Source organism: Agelaius phoeniceus, chromosome Z, assembly GCF_051311805.1.
Source record: "Agelaius phoeniceus isolate bAgePho1 chromosome Z, bAgePho1.hap1, whole genome shotgun sequence".
In the NCBI taxonomy this organism is placed as follows: Eukaryota; Metazoa; Chordata; class Aves; order Passeriformes; family Icteridae; genus Agelaius; species Agelaius phoeniceus.
Window position 1 is genome coordinate 28,976,587 of NC_135303.1, and position 21,873 is coordinate 28,998,459.

The 21,873-nt window shown below is 38.1% G+C and overlaps 1 long non-coding RNA gene across 3 annotated transcripts; it reads right to left on the minus strand.

Annotated features, from left to right (window-relative positions):
* Positions 1–393: 393 nt before the first annotated feature.
* On the minus strand, positions 394–15,323 carry LOC143691953 (uncharacterized). 3 transcript variants are annotated; one of them, XR_013179756.1, is made up of 6 exons: positions 12,286–15,323; positions 11,651–11,816; positions 11,383–11,512; positions 8,371–8,493; positions 4,656–4,728; positions 394–4,135 (listed from the first exon to the last, which is right to left on the minus strand). It is a non-coding gene; the product is annotated as an uncharacterized LOC143691953 (long non-coding RNA). The 3 variants fall into 3 exon arrangements; XR_013179757.1 differs by lacking the exon at positions 11,383–11,512; XR_013179755.1 differs by lacking the exons at positions 11,383–11,512; positions 11,651–11,816; positions 12,286–15,323 and having other exon boundaries at positions 8,371–11,372.
* Between the last annotated feature and the right edge of the window lie 6,550 nt (positions 15,324–21,873).

The window sequence follows — 21,873 nt, forward strand, 5'->3', positions numbered from 1 at the left end:
GTGCATCTTTCACTCACATGGTGGAGGCCTGGTCAATGGCACCTACAGCCTGTGGGGGTCTATGAATTTCAGAAATCTTGCTCATTCATAATATGAAAAATAGTTTGCCCTGTTTAATTCTCAGTTGTTACTTATTACAAACATAAACACCAGCTCAATGCTCAATTCAGCCATTACTAAACTTCTTAACTTTTTACAAAACTATTCCAAACAACACCTGAATGTGACCCAAGAGCAGAGATATTAAGATTTAAGTGTTTCAGAGCAGCAGTCTTTCCTGCTCATGCCAAAGTGTCTGGCACGCAAATTTCAACAGGGTGTGAAAATTACAGTGATTAGACAAGTGTAAATCCCCATTTGAGTGTGAAGTTCATTTTAAGATCAAGGCTTCAGTCAGTGTAGCCATGGCAATTTTATTGTAGCACTCTAATATCCAAACTGTTACCATGGAACCGAGTTACAAAGACTTGGACAATCAATTCCAATTATAATAGTTAAATGGTCATGACTTAAATCGTACAAATGGCAATTTTCATACACATATTTGAATTAAATAATTCTATTTATTGAGAACAGAGAAAGTTGTGCTTAGCATAGTAATAGCAAGGCATGTCATTCAGGTTATAATAATATAATTTGCCCTGATATTCACACATGCTACTTTTCTTTTTCCTTTTTTATCCTATATTCAAGTGCCATTCAAAAAGGTAGACTCCTGCTGTCTTTAAAGATCAAAGAAGCCAAGGAAATTACATCCAATCTGATCCTAAGCAATCAAATGTTCATATGTTCGATATTTCAAAAAGCAAACACATCAGCACCAACTGGAATTGGATTTTACAAGGTAATTTTTTATCTGGAAATCAAATAATAGTACAATTAAATTTCCCTCTTCGTTGATTTTGGAATAAAGCAGAAGAAAAAGAATGGGTCAGGATAATCCAAAGATATTTTAAAATATAGATTTGGGTATTATTACAGAAAGAACAAGAATAAAAGGTAATTTTAACTTTTTTCTTGATTGGAAGTAAGAAGAAAGAGAAGAGTGAAATAGCAGACTAGGCAAAATAAGTCTCCTTGACTTAATCCTTCCTTCTGGCTTTGACAGGAGAGACTGAATTCTTTATTAGCACATACCTAATATAATGTCAAGTGGTCAGAGAACCAAATATTGCAGCTTCTTCAAGGATCATTGTTTTGTGAACTCTGACAGGAAAACAAGAATAGAGAATATCTGCTTCAGCCAAGCAAGTGAAGTATTCTCCACTCACAGTCAAAGATATTTTGGAGCCTAAACATTAGCTACATTTATTGCTCATTTGAACAAACAATCAAAGCATGCAGAAATCAAACAGCGGGTTGTTTATTACTTGCCATCTGCCACCAACATGACATAAACTTGGACAGCATGATCCATTACCGTTTGTGCAACAATAGCGTGGAAGTGTTTACTGGCAGCAAGCTTTTATTGAGAAAGTGAGTTTATTTTGAAAAATATTTTTTTCAAATTGTTCAAAGAAGATTCCAAGTTGCTTATATAATTTCTCAGGCAAATGTGTCCATCAAGTGCCTGAAGTCCTATTCACCTGGAAAATCAAATGTATGACAAGAACAGAAAAACTTATACAACAGCATGACCATTATGCCTCTGCAAAGTAAAAAAAAATGCCTACAGTAAAAAACCCCACACTGATTTAAGCACTGCTGTCAACATTTTCTTCTTTCAGGCCCTAAGGACCAATAGACTCTTACAGGGAAGCAAATCTGGGTCTTACAGACAGGCAGAGTTCCTGCTACTGATTATTCATAGTAGGGTCCCCAGAAACTTTTACCTCATTTCATATTTTTCAATTTGAAAGAATCCACTGCTTATATTGAAGCCTCCTTTCTCCCAGAAATTCAATGTATCAATAAAAATAGAACATGAGCACAAAAAACCCCACAACCATTAAAACCTCACATAAAACAGAAAATCAACCATTCAGAACTGAAAACTGACTTTTACTTCAGACTTTCCCTTAAATGTTCAGTAAATTAATATATGACTGTCCACCTGAGAAATCATTATGCACCAATATTGTCCATAACAACAAAACAATACTATTCACTGATGTGAAACTAAGCTGGAAACTTCTATAACTAGCCATCTCTGTCACAACCTCCTTTCGCTTAATGGCATGTGAATTTTGCTTTTAGGATAAGCAAATGACAAAAAAGAGCAAAGTTGGACAGATGATTTATTGTTACAGTAATCAATTATTCATTTATTTTAGCTGCTTTTTCCATCTACTTGAACAGTAAAATGAAAACTAGTGTCTTAAAAGTTAATGCTATACTAATGGGAGGGGAAAAAAGAAAGGAGCAGAGAAGAAATAACACTGAATCAGGAGAGACCTAAAAACTCAGAGATCTGGTTCAGAGACCTACTGATGCTGACATACATTCTACAGTATTATGGTGAATTATATTCATTCCCCTACTCTAAGAGCAAAGAGGACAACACATAACACATTTACAATAATAAGTGTTTCTCAAGTCTAAAGAATTTGAACAGAATTTGAAAGAACATCATTGATGTTTCTGATTTGTAACAAAAAACCCTCAACCAATTAAAGACTATTACATTTCATTCCAAATTACATCATATCAAATTTCACTTCCATACCAAATTGTCCTATTGTCCTATTGGTGTCCCAGGCAACCAGCGACCGGATGAGAGGACACAATCTTAAGCTGTGCCAGGGAAAGTTTAGGCTAGAGATTAGACAAAAAAATTCTTTACAGAAAGATGGTTGGGTACTGGAATGGGCTGGTCAGGGACGTGGTGGAGTTACTGTCCCTGGAGGTGTTTAAAAAAAGACTGGATGTGGCACTCAGTGCCATGGTTTAGTAGATACAATGGTGTTAGGTCAGAGGCTGGAGTTGATGATCTCCAAGGTCTTTTCCAACCTAATTGATTCTATGATTCCATGATTCCAGAAGAAGCAGCCAGAAACTATATCCGTGTCTGATGGAGACAATGCCAGCCTTCTCCAAGCCAAGCCCCTCAGTGACTGTGGCAGCACCTCTGGGATAACAGATTTAAGGGGAAGAATTTATTGTGCAGAAGCAATTGCAGCCAGAGAAGACTGAGAGAGCAACATCCCTGTGGATGCCAAGGTCAATTAATCATAGAATTATAGACTCATTAAGGTTGAAAATACCTCCAATATCATCAAGTCCAACTTTTGACAGCATATTCCCATGCCCACTAAAACATATAATGAAGTACCATAAAGAGGGAGCAGGTGTTCAAGTACTGGAGCACAGATTCCTCCTCAGCCCGTGGTGCAGACCATGGTGAGGCAGCCATGTCCCTACAGCCCATGGAGGTCCATGTGAAAGCAGAGATCCACCTGCAGCACAGGGAGGACCCCACTCCAGAGCAGGTGGATACCTGACAGAAGGCTGTGATCCTGTGGGAAGCTCACAGTGGAGCAGGCTCCAGCAGGACTTGTGAGCCACAGAGAGAGGAACCCATGTGGGAGCAGGGTTGCTGACAAGACTCATGGCCACACATGAATTCCATGATGGAGCAGCCTGTTCCTGAAGAACTGCAGCTCCTGGAAGGGATCCACACTGGAGGAGGGGAAGTGTGTGAGGAGTTCTCCTCCTGAGGAGGAAGGAGAAGCAGAGACAGTGTGTGATGAACTGACACAGCTCACCCCCCTCTGCTGCTGCAGTGAGGGAGGTAAAGTAACACAAATGAAGCTGACCTGAAGAACAAGTGAGGGGTGGTTTGAGTTTCAGTTTTACTTCTCAGTATTCCACTCTGAGTTGTTGGGCAATAAATTAATTTCCTCAGGTCCAGTCTCTTTTGGACATGATAGCAATGGGTGAGTGACCTCTCCCTGTTCTTATCTCAACCCATAAACCTTCAGCTGTATTTTCTCTCCCCTGTTTAGCTGAGGAACAGAGTAATAGAGCAGCTTTGGTGGACACCTGTCATCCAGCCAAGATCAACCCACCAAAACACACAAGTAGGCATATTTAATCCTACCTAAGTAGTTGTTCTAATCTTGTATGTTTCAGTAGCAAGTGGACTGATTTGGTATCCATTCTGTAGATTCAGATGCATATTCACAACTGCAAAAACCTGGGAAAGAAAAGATATTCTATGGAGAGGATCCAAACAAAATTAGAAGTAAAATTGCATGACTCATTAACTCCAGGCAATGCCAAATCCTCCTCAAGCAGAATGATTTCTCTTCCAAAATCTTAATACGTTATGTTTTCTTACTCTTCACAAGGCCTTCAGTTTTATGAATAAATGTTTTCCATACCACAAACAGATGCATTTAAGTACAAGCTTTTTCTTATGAAAGCTGAAGAAAACCATTAAAAATTAGCCTAACCAAAGAAAAGCAAGCTACAGAAAAACAAATATTTCTACTACAACAGTTCAGCTGTGTTTGGGTTTGATCAAGTTGTTTGGTCAGAGAAAATCTCTTACATTAAGAATAATGAAAGTAACCAATAGTCCACATATGTCAGGAGTTCCTTAACTTTTTGAACCCTAAATCCCTGTCATCTCTCAAAATTGCTTATCTATTTTTTTAACATTAAAACACTAGAGATGTAAGGTGCTCCCTGAATGAAGATCAACTGAAGCCTACCTTGAAGACCAGCTGTACATTCATACATACAATGATCTTGATGACCACTAGGTGAGTTTTGTATTAAAAATGCCTACAAAAGAGAATAGTAACTTTACTCACAATATATAAAAAATATAGTTTAAGCTCAATCAAAAACAGGTTCACTTTTGTATTTCACAATGCTGAAATCACTGTAGGCCTGCAGCCCTATTTTTAGATTTCTTCAAAAGCTTCCTTTAGACTACTTTAGGGCTTAGATTTAGACTACTTTAGGATTACTTGAGAGCAAATGGTATAAGAATATTTGGGGGCTGGTAATTTGGACAACTGAATTAATAATAAGAAATAAACACTTTATATATAGAACTAATAACAATAAATATGAGGTACTTAATTAAGCCTCAAGTTCAATATTTATTTATAAAAAGTTCAGTGTTCATAAAATAAAGGATGGCTTTTTTGTGAAATAGCAGCATGTTATTTCAGAAAAAATAACATTTCAGTACACAAATGCAACTATTGCTTAATAAGCTCTCTTTATTAAAAAAACACAAAACTATCAAAAAACCCCACCAAATCTAGTCTGAGTCAAATTTTCATTGGAATTATTTCTACCTCAGAATAACAAAGACATTAGCAAAACATTTCAGTCAGGCTTTCCAAATCCCACTATTCTAAATTGTTCCAACTTAAACACATTTAAAACACAACAAAACCCAGAAAGTATAATCTAAATCATACACCTTCCAGTCTTCTTCCCACGAGCCTTGCAGTCTCAAAGTTACCATGGAAACAAATTCTACATTTCCACAAATTGGAAGAGCCAGTTAAAAACAAAACAAAACAAAACTAAAAAAAAATTACATTAACTCATTGCTAACTATGTCTTAATCAATGTATTAAGAAGGCCATGGCTAACTAGCCTTTAAATAGAAATAGTGAGTGTGACACTCTCATTAATTAATTAATTAATTGGCCAAGGATCCAAAATAGACTGGCTTTCAAGAAAGAAAGAAAGAAAGAGAAACAAGCTACAGTGTTTCATTCAAATAAGCATTTTTTGCTGTGCATTTACAACATGCTATTGCGTCTGTTAATATTGCCACTAAAACACAAATTATCCTGTGACCTACGTGGACGCAGAACTGCTGGCTGAATCTTAGATTCAAGCAGTGTATACTCAAAGTCTGGCCTACATCAGAGAATTACAGAGATATAATCTCTCACAGCTTTGGCTCTCTATCTATAAAATAAGGATGGCATAGCTTGTAAGAGCAGATAATACTTGGGAAAGGGACTGCTTAATGTTTATCTGCATGTCATGCAACGTCATTCAATTGCCATATTGTGCTGTGTTTATATTCCACGATGTTTATCTGTGACCTTGGGCAATACAAAGCAGCTGGAACTCCCAAGGTCGTCTCTTATGTCCACAGAGGTGAACAGATGCATCTCCTGATATCTGTTTTATAACAAGGTTCAACACATTTCAGACTGTACACGACCTAAAAGTATATGAAAAATTCAAATAAGGCCTGAAAGCCAAAACATCCACAAATGGGGATCAGATACCCCTCCTTGACCTAACTCCATTAAATTTCTACAATTGGATAAATTACTCCTGGAATACTTGTTATTGCAGCAGTTCTTTTCTTATCCATAAGACTCAAAAGTAATCAGAAATGGTTCTGATATAACAATTGCTTGCAGAGTCTCCTGCCTTTGGGAGACATTATTCCTAAAATATCCAACAGTGAGGTACATCATCATCCTGCTCAGCTTAATATCTAATTTCATAGAATCATAGACTGGTCTGGGTTGGAAGGGACCTTAAAGATTATTATAAAGATTTGAAGCCCCTTGCCACAGGCAGGGACATCTCCCACTAGCCCAAGTTGCTCAAAGCCTGATCTAGTTGAATTTTTGTCCTCTGAATTCCCATAATTCATTTTAACCTTTTTAATCACTATATTGATCTTGCACATTGTGTCTTCTGAGAATGCCCACAATGTGACAGTCCTGATAACGGCTCACACCATGTGAATTCCTGTCAATTTCAAGCCAGTTTCCAAACACTCTCAACAATGAAGTACATCAGATAGCTATTGCTCTTAACATAACCCAAGGATAAACACACAGATTTTTTTTCCTTTTATTTCAGCAGCTATTTCTAAGAGAGCTTTGAAACATGGCTAGCCATTTGCCAGGAATTTTTAAGTTATGCAGTTACGAGTCACATCAGCTGAAAAAGTTTAAGATCAAGACTTGACAAGGAGTCAACAGATCTTTGGAATGCATTACAGTGCTACCCTGGCTGCACTAGGGGAAAAAAAAAAAGCCATTTCATTTCCACTTCACTTTTTTCCTCACTATTCTTTACTTCTCCCAGTTAAAAAATTCTTATAAAACAAATGTTTTCTTCAGCCTTAATGCTAAAACAGTAAACCTACAATAGTAAGTATCTAAAGAATCTGTACTTTCTTTACTTAAAATAAAATGCATAAATATTACAAGGATTGAATTTGTTTACTTTAATTGTATATTAGAACAGACTAACTTTTTCCAGTTCTCAAAAACAGGCATGGCTAAAATGGGATGTCTTAAATCCTCAGTGTTATTCTTCCATGCTGTCTCAGTGCATACAGTAAAACTATTTCTAGAAATTCAAACTGTTTTAAACCTATTGTAAAATCCAGTTATTTTTTTCCTTGGTTCTAAAAATCATTCTTCAGAGGAAAACCAAAAAAATACATATACTATTTTTGCTATAAAAAAATTCAAATATAGAAAATTATATTTTTGGCTTTATAAATACCAACTATAATGGCAAATTCCATCAAATTTCCTAGGACTGTTGGCACAGCATAAACATTCACTTTTTCTTATTTAGAGGTATGTTTCAATGTTTTCAGATGAAAAAATCAGGTGTTTGTGTGGCTTTAAGACATCCTTCTAGTTTCAGACTAGCTACTGCCTCTAATCATTAAAGAAAATTCACAACAGAGCTCATAAGTAAAAGCATTTGTCATAATAAAAGAAAAAAGTATCAGATACTAAAGGAAAGAAGGGAGAGAGGGCAACTGAGAATTGTGTGTCTCAAGAGAGACAGCACAGAGGATGCTGATTAGTACTACTATCTAGACCAAAAAATAACTTAACTTCTTTCCCAGCTGAAAGAACATACAGTAATCATCATTAAAAAAAACCACAAAAACAACAACAAAATAAAAACCAGTCCCTGATTCAGTCATCTTAAGTTTTTAAGTCTTTAGAGCACCTCTGCATTGTTTTTCTCAAACCCATTCTTCTTCTTAAGTTTGATCACCTGTAAAATTGTAGTCTCCCTCAGGCCGGAGACTCAACATATGTTTTTTTCTTCATCTTCCATCATGCATAAAAGAAATAAGAACATCTTCCTTTATATTTGCTTTTGTACAGTGATTACCCTACAATTTGTAATGTGTTCAAATGCATTTTGAAACTGTTTTTTCACCCAGAAATAGGGTGTGCATGCATTTGACACAACTTTTAATGTGACATGCTCTAGCAATTCAAGTAATTCATATGCCTATTATCTGCATTGGCAATTGATTTCCTTTCCAGAAATCAGTATATGCAGAAGCTTAAAATTCTGGTTTTGTAATTTTAGAATAATCATCTAAAGTCAACATAGCTTTAACAAAGAAATCTTTGCCAACGTTGGACTACAGTCCTGATGTTACCTCAAACTGACCTTCATGTGTAGTGTAATCACCAGTTTGCAGTTTCATGGTGTTTTTTGAAAGTTTGCTTCACCTTTGCTTCAAATTAATTTACTGCTGATCCTCGAATACTTTCTACAAATAATCCTTCTTTCCTGTATAGGAAATAGAAAAACACCTTATTCCCCAAATAATGCACATTTTATCTTTAATCAGAAGCTGAAAAACACTTTGGTTCCTCATTAATATAATAACTTGGACTAAAAGCATGTTATTTTTGACCTGCGTTCTCTTAATGTCAGAATTGCTCTTCACACATCCTCTTGAACACTAACCTTGTTTGTAAAGCAGATTACTTCTTACAGAATCCACTAGTACTTTCCTTATGCATACCCCTAGAAATATGTAGTACTCTAAATCACACAATGTTGTGTTGCCTTGTTCTTCAGTTCAAGGCATGTTTTCTTATGTTCCATAACATGGAAAAGTGTTTAAGTGTTTTTGAGTTTTAACCAAAGTGTTCTTACATCTTGCATATGTAAAACACGGCACATCTGTCATAACATTCTCACCTGTTACAAATGAAAAAAAACTCAGAGAAATCTAAGGTTTTCATTTTCTGTGACTTTTCTGCCTCTCTCAAAAGTTTGGACATGTGATATAATTTTTACAGTCTTATGTTTAGTCTGAAAACTTCATTCAAGTGAACTTCTGTAGGTGTCTTCTAAAAACTGGCTTTTGATTTAGGTTAATTTTAAGCTAAGTAACTTCTGGCCATATCCCTGTTTTTCACTTGACATAAGGAACTTCAGGTAACACATGGGAAATACCATAGACTGTAACATCTCCCAACCTCTCAGATAGGAGACAACAATCAAAGAGAGCATTAGCATCAAGCAACATTTTCACAGACCGTGAGTGGCTGAACCATCATGTCTCTGAACACAGCTGACAGCTTGCCCTTATTTAAAGAAGCATTAGCAATCCCTTCCAACAATAGGCCCAAGTCTATTCCACTTCTTTTCCACAGCTATATAAAGGGAGAGAGATCCCATATTCAGCTGGCTCTGCAGATCTTCTTAGCACATCTAAGATTGCCAATCAGGGCACGAGACAAAGATCAGTCAGGGTAGGCTCCTCACTGTCCTACCCCTGGTGTCATGCTGTCAATTGCTAGAGACCATTCTATAAATGTTCAAATTGTATCTAGGGAGAAAAGTGAAGCAGTGTCTCTTCTTTAAATCTACTTTCTGCTACAATAACACCTGCTTTAAAATTATATCCTTGCAGAAAGGCCTTCCACATTTTAATATTTCTTCCTTGGAAAAGCATCCACTAAACTTCCAACTCACATACACACACATATTTTAACTTCTAAAAATATAATACAATTGAAGAAGAAATTTAGCTAAAAATTTCTGTTGGGGAAAAATCAGACCATAAAGTCTAATGAATACAAATACTATCCTGCAGTTATGACTGAACTGACTTTTTTTGCTGCTGTCCACTGAAATGTTTAACCAGCTCCAGATTATTACATTTGCCTTTTTATTAATCTTATCTACACTGTCATGCACCCAGACTACTACAAACATTGCATGTCTTTATGGTAAATAAGCTCTATCTGGTTACCTAGGTGCAACATAAACTATTTTCTATGAACCAAAGACAAAATTAAACATCTAAAAATGAAAACCTTAGGAAAAAAAAACAACTGAGGTTTGCTGCCAGAATATATTCCTTATAGTAAGCATTCATAATTTCCTGACAAATTTTCAAGCAATTATAGTAAACAATATTTAGTGTAATTTAATTTTAAATCTTATGCTAATTGTCAGTGACCTTTAAACCTTGGAAACGGTGCTACCATCCGCATGGCAAATGTAATTATGGAATCTGATTTCCTATATGTTGTAAGCAATGAAACTGCTTTAATTGACACTGATATATATTTGCAATAACTTTTGTGTAAATTAAAAATCAATGCCAATATTAGCTCCCTGGATCCTATTTTTATCAGACTGTTTATTTCTTTAGAATAGGAGATACGCAAGAGCAAATATTTTGCAGAATATACAATGTATGTTTTAAATCCCAGTGTAGTTTTCATGCATGCCATTTATGTGAAAAGCTTCCATATCTCTCACTTATGTACACACAAATAAGGACAAATCCCATCACATCTAGGCTGCCTTCAGGAGATTTTGCTTCCAGCTGATTTTTGATTGATTGTCAAGCATGCTTCACCATGACTAAGTGGGATATCATTGTATTATCTGGTGTCAATGCTGCAGTGCATTGTAGATATCAAAACATGGCTACAAAAGAAATTAAAAGTAGAATTATTCACTTTGATTGGGTTTTTTTTTCCCAATTTTTATAGGGCATTCTAGATTTTAAGCCCTTCAGTCCTGTTGTGTATTCAAAGATAGTCTTGGCAAACATCGCTAACATTTCTCTCCTATTTTATAATTTTTCTTTGTCTCCATACTCTTTGTTTAAATGTGGCAAAGCAAACTACAAATACAAATGTATAAAATGTATTTAAAACTTTATACAAGAAAAGTATCTTTGTTCAACATCAATGAAAACATTCTGCCATCTGGATGCAAGCATTCATTAAGAATTCAGGTAAATTTCAGACCAGGCTTTGAAACAGTCACAATAGCTGCTGTGGGGAGTGGAAGGAAGGTGGTCTTTGTGGTTTGAGTCCTCAAAACCAGCATGCTGGACTGAATAAAGTATTTCCCTATTGTCATAAAAACCACAAAAACTTATAATTTTTCCCAAAAAGTAAAAATGGTAACAGTATATTTTGAAAATATGGCATTAACTATATAAACTATATATTAAATAGCGATGAATTGAGGAACAATGAAGAGAATAACAACACTGAAAGGTCTTGCTCTTGGACACAGCAGAGGGCCACATCTGATCTCACAGTGGTTTACCCTGCTGTGACTGCAAAGACTTCATTAAGCTCCATCCTTTATATAAACACAAATGAATACATAAATAGAAAGCAAAGATTGCACAGTTTTTACAGTGGGGGAGGGCGGCAGGGGGAGGTGCAGAATCTGAATCGGGAAGCGCCCAGCTACAGCTCCAGTCCTGTTTTCAAAGGCTGTTTGTTCACATTGTACTCCTTAGCAAGGAAGCTAATTTACATCATAGCTGCAAAGCAGAAAAAACAGTGCTGTATTATCAAATATCAGGGAAATTTTGCTTCTCAAAGAAATAACATTTTCAACATGTAATTGAAACTCAATGTGATGTAAATTAGGTCTTTATATTAGAAGCCTTAAACCATACCAGCCCCTTTTAATAATTTCAGCTGAAGCAGAGGACTCTCTTCTCTCCTGTGTACTTCCCTAGCAGTACTAGTCATATGTCAGGATGTACCCGATGTACCACCAGGATTCACACTCCAGAGAAAGAATTGTCACCACTCATCTTGCTCCAGGTTCTTTGCAGCAAACTGCATTTGGGAAGAAGGAAAAATAGGGAAAAAAAAAATCAGACAGCTTCAAAACATTAATTAATTTTTTTAGCTTGCAGAAAGATGAACATTTTTGTGATCAGTTAAATAATCCATTTTAAAAACAAAAAAGGAAAAGAAATTTTCTATAAGCTAGATTTTGTAAATGCCATAGAGTCCCAGCACACCCACTGTACCTGTATATTTTACTTAGAAAACAAACCATCGACCTGTAATTTCCTTCTGATGTAGCCTAAAAGCATGTTATAATATTAAAGCTTATTTATGCCTGTAAGACCCTCTTACCTACAGCTATTTCAAATGTAGTGAAATAATGCAACACTAATCACTAAGACTTTTATTCCATAATAGATGTTTTTCTCACTAAATCAATTCAAAGGCTAATTGGGGTGGAAGGTGACTATCTCTAGTGGTTATAAATACATTTGCATTGCTATCAATCTTTTACCCGGGTGATGTTTAACGAGGCTGAACCGGAGCTCGGCGCGGTGCCGCCGGTGCCAAGCCGTATCCAATGCTGCCATCCAGTGGCACAGCCAGCGGGGCAGGACAGCCACCTAGGATTCCTTCCTCCAGGCGGATGGATGACCGCCGTAAAGGATTCCTGTCCTCGGCTCCACCTTTCTCCTGGGGTACCGAGCGTCCAGCAGCTCCTTCAGCCTGGAGGTAGCGCTGCCCAAGCTCCCTCCGCTCCGCTGCGCTCCCGGAGCTCGACCCAGCTGCTGCCGCCAGAGGTGTAACAGAGCAGCAGACACCCCATGACAACTTAAAACAGACGAGCCTCACCTCAAGGAAAAGAAAGAACAGGAAAGGTAATTGCTTCCTTCAGTGTGTCTTGGACCAAAGCCTACATCTATCGTCTGAGTCACTCAAAACACCTATAAGTTACGTTTCATCCTCCTGCCCAGTGAGAAGCCTCCTGTCACTTTGTAAAATAAGCTTCCTCACACACACAATCAAAAAAATTAAAAAAAAAAAAAAGCACAACTGTACTTTTATCAGGCACGAAATTTAAGGTATTATTTAAACTCTGCAAGCTTCAGGTGTCAGAGAAATATGGAAGCCCAGTTTACTTTAAAAAAAAACAAACAACTCTGAATATGTGAAAATGCCTGAAACAGGTGATACGGCTTTCCTTACAGAAACTTAAAGAACATTTTTGGGCTGAAGAATGTTAAAAAAACATTCTTACAGTATTTGCCTAAAGAGAAATATGGAGATACGTGATAGAAAGCATCTAGTCTTCTACTGGAGAAGTTATTGGAGGAATGAGCTGTTTTATTTACTTGGTTTGTTTGTGAAATAGTGAGATTATCCAAGTCAGCTCAGCAGTGCTTTTCTCTGTGCATCATTTCTGTGTGGACAGCTTGCAATGAAGTGTATATTCCTCTTCAAGACAGGAGGCTCTAAATCAAGTATTTTGCATACACCTGCAAATTTTACCCATCACCAGCCAGATTGCTACAAGCATTATCCACAGAAGGATCATACATAGTCAATGGCAAACATACAATAAGCAAGCAGCCAATACAACATTTATGAAGCTACATTATTACTAGAAGCTCTCCAGAGTTTTACAACCAGAAACTTGAAGTAGCCAGTTGCTGTTTGTTAGCAGACTGCATTCAGTGAAGCCAGCTATTATGATTGCAGAATTTTGCTTTCATGTGCCTAATGTTGTAGTAAACAGTCCATAAACTGTAAGTTATGATATTAATGCAGTGGGCAAAAACCTTGTATTCTGTCTGTTATTACCAAGATTTTGTACATATAGTGCCAGAAGACAGTATTTCCTCTGAAATATTAATGCCACAGCAGGGCACTTTACAGTGCAAGTAAAGACAAGTCTTTGTGTCAATGAATATGCAGGCTAAAATGAGTACAGAAATAGAAGCCCAGGGGAAGATAGCATCACAAAATGAACAAAATAAAGTTAGAATTAACTACAAACACAGATGCATAAGGGTAGTTGATTGTACTTTCTCTAGCTCCAGTGAGAATTTACATTGCTGTTTAAAAGGAAATAGAGGGCACACTCATTAGATGATAAAATAAAATATTTAAAAAGCTTTCTCAAGACTTAAATCAAGAATACACATTGGAAGAAAAAAGGTCCAGAATAAAAGTTCACTTTTGAAAGCCTGTGGCTAAACAGTGAGTGGGCATTACAAAGAAGATCAAACTCTCTACAAATGTGGCGCATATGTTGCAGCATTAATATTTTTTCTTTAATGTGTTCAGAGATCACAACTGATGTCACACTGACATTTTTAATTTCTGCCTTCAGGACTTTTAAACAGAGATGGATATAATTAGAAAGAAACTGAACAGACTACATTTTCTCATTTATTAGCTGCTCAGAAATTGAGACCTTCACTGATTATTGAAAGTTCCAAAACATGACAATTTGAGACAAATCTACCCATGGTGTAAGCAGAAATGAAAAATTAGAAACTATGTGCAGACAAAATATGCCAGGTGTCAAAATAAGCATTCCAAGTAGGAAAAGGATAGCAACTGTCCATTTCAGATTATTTTCCTTGATGTTGTGAAATTTTGCAACACTTTCTGAACAGCAATTAAGTCTACCAACAACCACCACCAAAACACACACATAAACCAAAAAACCAAACAAACAATAACAAAAAACCACAAAGCCTAGAACATAAAATAAACATTAAAAAGTATTCAGAACTATATAGCAGGAAAAGTTAATGCGTCAGGGCAATCAAGACTACAGTCAAAACCTACCAATTTAACTAATGTTGTACCTTTTTGTGAATTTCCTTACTACTTACTACTGCCATGCCACAGCAATAGAGGGGACATGTGAAATCAGGCCCTTTGACTATGGCCAGCTAAAGCCATGCAGTGACAGTCTAAGAAAGGTTTCAAAAAATTCTAATAACATCAGCACAATGACAAGTAGACAGAGATGTTTTATAGCCAATAAAACTATCCAATTAAAGGGTAGCATTTTATGATCTTGCATTTCAGATTATCAGCTTCTCAAGTTCTGCAATTATTGCACAGAATTATCAGTTATTTCCTACATCTATTTCCATGTCACTCATTTCCTCCATGTGCTAATGCACATTTCAGAAGTTAAAAAACTCAAACCAACAAAAAGACAAAAAAAATCCCAATAAAAAATGAAACTGCCAACAAGAACAAAAAATACCCTACCCCCTAACATAAAAAACCCCAAACAAAATAAAAAACTCCAATAAACAAAAAGTTTTGGATAAGCTCTGTTTGAGAGCTTATCCAAACATTCCTACATGTTGAACTCATGTAGAAAGATTAACAGCAAGACTTTCCATTCATCTAGTATCTAAATGAATTCACCAATTCAAAGTAATCAGGCAACTTAATAGAAGAAAAAATAAAATCCAGTGAGGTTATTAAACTGATAAATACTGCTTATGACTGAGAATTCCTGAACTATGTAATGCTGAGAAAGTTGATTACTGGGAGAAATATTAGTATAATTCTCACTCACTTTCTTAGGTGATGGGTGAACTGACAGTGACGGACTACTGTGCTGAATGTACACATTCAGTCTGCTGCAACATGGCTTTTCTTCCAGTGTGACTTTCAAAACCTAACCTGTTTTCACTCTTAATATGAATTAAGCATATTTGGAAACACTACATTTGAAAAAATCACAAAATTTCATTAGAAACGTCCTTGCAATCACTTGCCTATGCTAAGACTAATTGTGGTTTCTGATAAGCCATCTTAGATTAAGTATATTTCATTAAAAGCTTCACAGCTGTTGATCCAGACAACCTTGCATCTCCTCATGACATATGGACCAGAAGCGAGCTGCTGAGTTTCCATATAAACTGATTGTGAACCTTCAGCTCTGCACCTTCATTCAGAGGCTGTGACATCCCACTGCCTCACTGCTCTGACATCACTGTGCTTGCTGAAGGAAAGGTGCAAACAGGCATGGGGTCAGCGATGTCCACACAAGAACATTTTACCTCTGCTAAAGGGAATGTCTGAATTTAAATCACTAAAGCACTTCAGCAACCAAATAGTTCAGTGCGTGAGTATTCTAAAGTTAAAAATTGTGACAAATGACTGTTTTTGTTTTATTTTGTTTTGATCTAAGAGCAGCATTCCTGCTTGTTAAAAAGTTTTTTTTTCTTGTATGGTAAGAACATCCACATGGAATCAGATCCTAATTTATATCACATTTATCCAGCAGAAATACACTAGTTTTGTCATACTATGTTACTCTCTATTGAAACAAAATTGTAATCTTTTCAGTACAACAGATTTCCTTAAAAGGGTCTCTCATAGGCAGGTTTGATCTTTATATTACAAATTTCATTTCATTGTAAGCTCTTACATTTATATTACTGCTTAACATGAACTCTCACTGAAATGTGACCTGACAATTTATATCTGTATTTATTCATGCTAAGCTTTCTGCTTCAAAACTACTGAAAGTGTAGTATATTCATTGCAGAAATAATACTTCCTGCTATTTCCAACAATGAAGGTCACACCAAGCTTCACATGAAAGGAAATGTAATGTTTCATGTTTTTCAGTTGGGGCACATGTTTTAAATTCCTTTTTACAATCATATATAGTAGAGCATTTCTGCAAATTTCTTTTTTCCCCTAACTCCATGTTCTCTATTTTCAGTCAGGAATATAGTTTATGTATATGACCCAAATAGGGGAAAAATTAACAAACACAGATTCAAAACTTACTGAGCTATACAGTTAAAAACAAACAAACCAGACCAAATCACTGAGGCTTAGGCCTGTCTGTGCCTGAGTTTCATTCATGTATTCTTGTCCCATTAGCAAAATCTTACATTTTGGGTATGCAAAGAAAGGATCCCAAAGAGATCCATAAGCTGTTGAGCTTCATGTTCATGTTAAACCAGATCAATAAGAATAACTGCACAGCTCTAGTTCCATGATGAAAGATGTGGTCTATTTTTAATTCAGTTTTATCTGCACACTAGTACCTCAGTTTGTAGATTGTCATCAGTACACACCAACCATAGCTACTCTGCTAATTTCTGCATTACACACTCCCAAAGATACTGAAGGCTCAGAACAATAAGTATTGCTGTCATGGAAAGACAGCTTCTGAAAATTTGAGTGCATTTTCCTGGTTAAAAATATTGGTTGTTTTTCCTTTCTGTATTTTGAAATATGCAGATATCATTTGTGCCCTGTCACAGTATGTTTCCAATGCTCTGTCACAGAAAAAATGCTCTAATGTATCATTTAAAACAATAACACCAACAATTTGTAAATAAAAATATTTATAGGATAGTTCTTAAATAAAAAATGTACCATTTTGTAGACTGGTTATATGAGGCATCTATTGAACATTATTAGGGTGTCTACATTTACAACAGTTTAACATATTTAAGACAAGATCAGTCGTTGGGTTGGGGGCTTTGTGTGCATGTTGCTTGCATGAGGGGTTTTTTTTTAAAAATTTTTGCTACAAAATGGAGTACTTTCTGAAGCACTTATTCAATTCCTCATGATATCTCCTGATAAAGCATATTTTACTTGAAAATAATTATTTCCATTTCAAAGTACATATAATAAGAAATTTCAAATGTTCACTTTAAGTGGCAACATGGCAGCACAACTGAAATTACATTATTTTAGCACTCTTAGCAGGAAAGCAGTTTAAAAAAAAAAGTCACTCAAAAACTAATTCAGTTGCAATATGTGGTGTGTGTCTGTACAAGTAGTAAAAAATGTACTTTAAACCCCCATCCTTCCCGTCTTCCCAGGCTCAGCTTCAGTGCCAAATTCTCTTCCTCCTTCAGCCTGCAATGCAGAGGAAGGAACCAGGGCCTGTGGTCAGTTCATCACTCATCTCTGCCACTCTTCTTCCAAAGGGGGAGCACTGATGACACTCTTCCCCTGATGCATTGCAGGAATCACTTCCAAGGGAGACAACTTCTCCAACACGAACCTTCCACAGGCTGCAGTTCTTCATGAGCTGCTCCACTGCGGGTCCTTCACAGGGTCACGGATCCTGACAGAAAATCTGCTGCAGCATGGGCTCCTGTCTTCAGTGGGCCACAGATCCTGCTCCAGCACAGGCTCCCACAGGGTCAAAGCCTCCTTTGGGCACACACCAGCTCCAGGGTGGGATTCTCCCGATGCTGCAGGTGGATCTCCTCTCCACCATGGATTTCCACGGACTGCAGGGGAACATCTGTATCACCAGGGGCTGCAGGGGAAGGAATCTCTGCTCTGGCACCTGGAGCAGCTCCTCCCCCTATTTCTCCTCTGACCTTGGTGTCTGCAGAGCTGTTTCTACCACATATTCTCACTCCATTCTTCCCTGGCTGCAATTGCTCCCACACAAAACTTCTTGCCCCTGTTCCGTTTGTCCGCTGTCGCTGCCTGGCCCAGCCTCAGCCAGCGGTGGGTCTGTCCTGAAGCCAGCTGGCACTGGCTCTGTTGGTCATGGGGGGAAGCTTCTGGCAGCTTCTCACAGAAACCACCCCACAGCCCCCTGCTACTGAAACTTTACAATACAACCCAAATAGAGCCGTAGTGTTGCTGTTTGGATTTCAGCCTCAGCCTTGAACTTTCGGCAGGTGGAGATAACTTCCACCAGCAGGACACTGTCTCCTCATAGTTTTCAGGAAAAAAAATGTCCCACTTACTTTTAAAAAGTTAATTCTTTTGAAATATGTCAACCTTCTAAGCCTAATTCCCTGAGTACTTCAAACATCTGGGTAGACTTGCACAGTCACCAGTTGCTTTGAGCAAGAGCAGGGCTGCAGCCTTCTTAGTGGTGAGGAGAGCAGGATCATCATCAGTTGCTGCTCCACATACATCAGCAGATTCAACTTTTCCTGTGCTTAAGGATGAGAAAACAGAGCAAACAGAACACCTTTAGATGTTTAGCATCTACAAAGGATTAAAATAATTTCCAAGCAGGCATGAAAGACAGACCAGAGCAGAAATATTTTCCCAAAACCTTCTTCCTCAGTATCTCCTATAGCAAGTAATGGTTGCCAAAAAAACCTTATTAAAGCAATTACATCAAGTAATCTTCTGCAGTAGTTCTCAGTGGTAACCATAATTTTTGTACAGTTCTTGTACTACCTCCTGTTTCAGTACAAATACAGGTACAAACCTGTCCCAGCTGTCTCTTGCTGGCTTGGCTGCCCACACTTTCTCAGCAGACAGACACTGCCCTTCCTTCCCAAGATATTGAGCTGAACAGTACTGCAGGGTATCAGCAAAGCCCAGCTAACTGGCAATCCTCCTCACTTGCCCTGCACACAAACTAACTCAGAATGATTCTGGCACAAGAAATTCACCTTACAGTAAGGTAAGCCTTGGCATTGAAGGAGAGGAGGAGGAGGGCAGGAAATGTTCAGAGACTTAGTTCTTCCTCTTTTCCCTTTCTTCTTAAAGGTGTTACTACTTAACAGAAACCCAGCACAACCTTTTGGTCAGCCTAAGCTTTAGGTTTCAAATGCCCATTAAGCCTCTTCAAGATACACAATGGTCTTTCACCAGCATAAGGCTCAGTTCTCCTATCCTGGTGTCTCCAAAGGCTGGCAACTGGCTTGTACTGCTTTTGCAGATGTTACTCTTCTCCCACAACCCGTCATCTCAAGAGAGATGATCCCCACCTGCTCAGGAGGGGCAAAAAAATAGTCATCTGCCAGAGGAGACCAACAGCTGCATTTTTGCGGGCTTGGCTTTGAAGGAAAACTGCCCCCAGAGAAGCCCAGAAGAGCTGGGAGGGGCAGCTGCTGCCAAAAAGCCTCATGCCCCCTCCACAGTGCAGCCAGGCCCAACCTGACCTCTGGCAGACTGCTTCTGCTGCCTCTGCTCCTTCACCAAGCCATAGCACACCTTCCCAAAAACAGCAGGACACCTTGCACACAATAGCTTCACGCTGTTATCATCCAAATAGTGAGAGATGCTTCTCTCCTAATTAAGGTGCTAATGAGACCATATGCCAAAGTCAGTAATAAGGTTTTTTTGACTGTAAATTTTTTAATAGATATCAAGCAGAAAATAGTCACCACCCACGTTTCCAGCAGTGTCCCACTGGGCCTCCTCTGTGGGGGGCATCCTGGAGTCCTTCTTCTGGGGGAACCACCTTTACACAGTCCAAGCTCCAGGTATCCTCAGATTGGTTGCTGGTGTTCCTGTACTTTGGGGTGGCATGTGTATGATCAGTTGCTTCCTTTTCCACAGTTTGCCAGAGTGGGATTTGTCTGGATGCGTTCACTAGGTTGAGTTAACCAAATCTCACCTCCATCAGGCTAGGAATTAGCATCTTCCTGTTGTAAATTTCTCTTGTCTGTACTTATCTCAAGTTCCCGCTTGGGTGATCCATCTTACAGCAAGTTCCTTCTGTGGCCTTGACTGTTTTCAGATGGGCAAGTGTGGCCTCTATGTCCTCACACCCCGCTGAAGTCACACACAGCAGCTCTGCAGGCCCCTGGGGCTGCCCTGCATTCCTTTGGGCACCCACAGTTTTACATGGTTGTCCACTCTGGTGAAACTGCCTGCTCTGGCTATGCTCAGGCCACAACTCCCAGATGTCCCTCCCTGACAGTGCAGGCAAAAGGCCGGGACTCCAGCACACATTAGACTGGACTGAGCCCCAGAAGGCACCCTGGGGTGCCAGACATCTGGAAATAAACCACACGAATAACAAACTCTTTCCAGTTGTCTTGTCATTTTATGGCTGAATCACAGACCTTGGATATGAGAGCTTTCCAAGTTTGTGTTAAGTTGTATTGAATCAAACCAAAGTGGGGGCATGAGTTCAACTATGACTGAAAGGTGAAAAAACACTTCCTACCAAAACCTAGCAAAAAACCCCATTACTGTTAGAAACTTGACTAAGAGCTGTGGACACCATTTGTACTGAGCCAGGTGTGGAAAACTGGCCTTGTAAATGTGGTTCTCTGCAGAGGACAAGCCAATTATACCATCCTACAGTTTTCTCAGCCCTCGGCTCCAACATGGGGTGCACAAACCCCAGGAGTGAGCAAGAATATCCACTGCGGTGAGAGGAGCAATCAGCGGAACTTTCATTTATATTTATTTTATAGCAAAAACAAATATACAAGCAAACAAAAATCCCAACAACAAAACCACTTAAGAAGCAAATTAAGCTTTACTAACATTTAACGCACAAATTGACACCAGTGCTTCCACTCACCTCATGTATCAGAGCATGCCAGGCCATCCATAGTGCCAAGGTCTCGTCAGCAAAGAGAAGGTATCAACAGCACAGAGAGCTTCAGAGTGCCCTCCCTCATTTGCTCACTTTCAGTGTTTTGCCACATAGTGCAGTTCATATGGACCAAGTGCATTTACAGCACCTGTGCTTGCTTCTGAAGTAAACCACCCTTCCAAAATGGACATGGAGCTTCCTGCAAAGAAACTGCAGGTGGAAGACAAATTTGATGCTCCAAGCAATCAAGAGCATGGCAGAGCTGACAAGTTTTCTGTTCATCATAGCAGGAACCTTTTTAATAATGCACTACACAAAACTGATGCTTAACTGGGGGGCAGAATTAAAAATACTGAAATTCTCTGCACTGGTCATTGATACAGAGGGCTCATTTCACCCAACACATGAGTATTCCTAAGACTACTAAAGTTTACCTTGTCTTTTCCAGAAAAGGTAGTTTTCTGTAACTATTTAATAAAATGGCACAGCACAACCAGATTATAGAATTCAATTTCTTCATTTAAGAAAATAAACAAAGAAATATATTCATTTGTCCTCCATGTAAGAAACTGTTCAATTTACCTCAGCAAATTTAGATTGCTATATCCAGCTGTGATTTTAGTCCATGCAGGGAGGTCTATCAAATTGGCATAATTTATGTATACCTACTACCTACCTAATTTCTGGGAGCTCTAAAGAACTTTATCTTCAGTCCCTCTTGTTCATAGAAAGAGGGCATTAATATTGAAAACAAACTCCTAGCAGGGATCCTCAGGACAACCCTATATGGCAGAATGCAGACAGCATACATTCTCAGCTGAT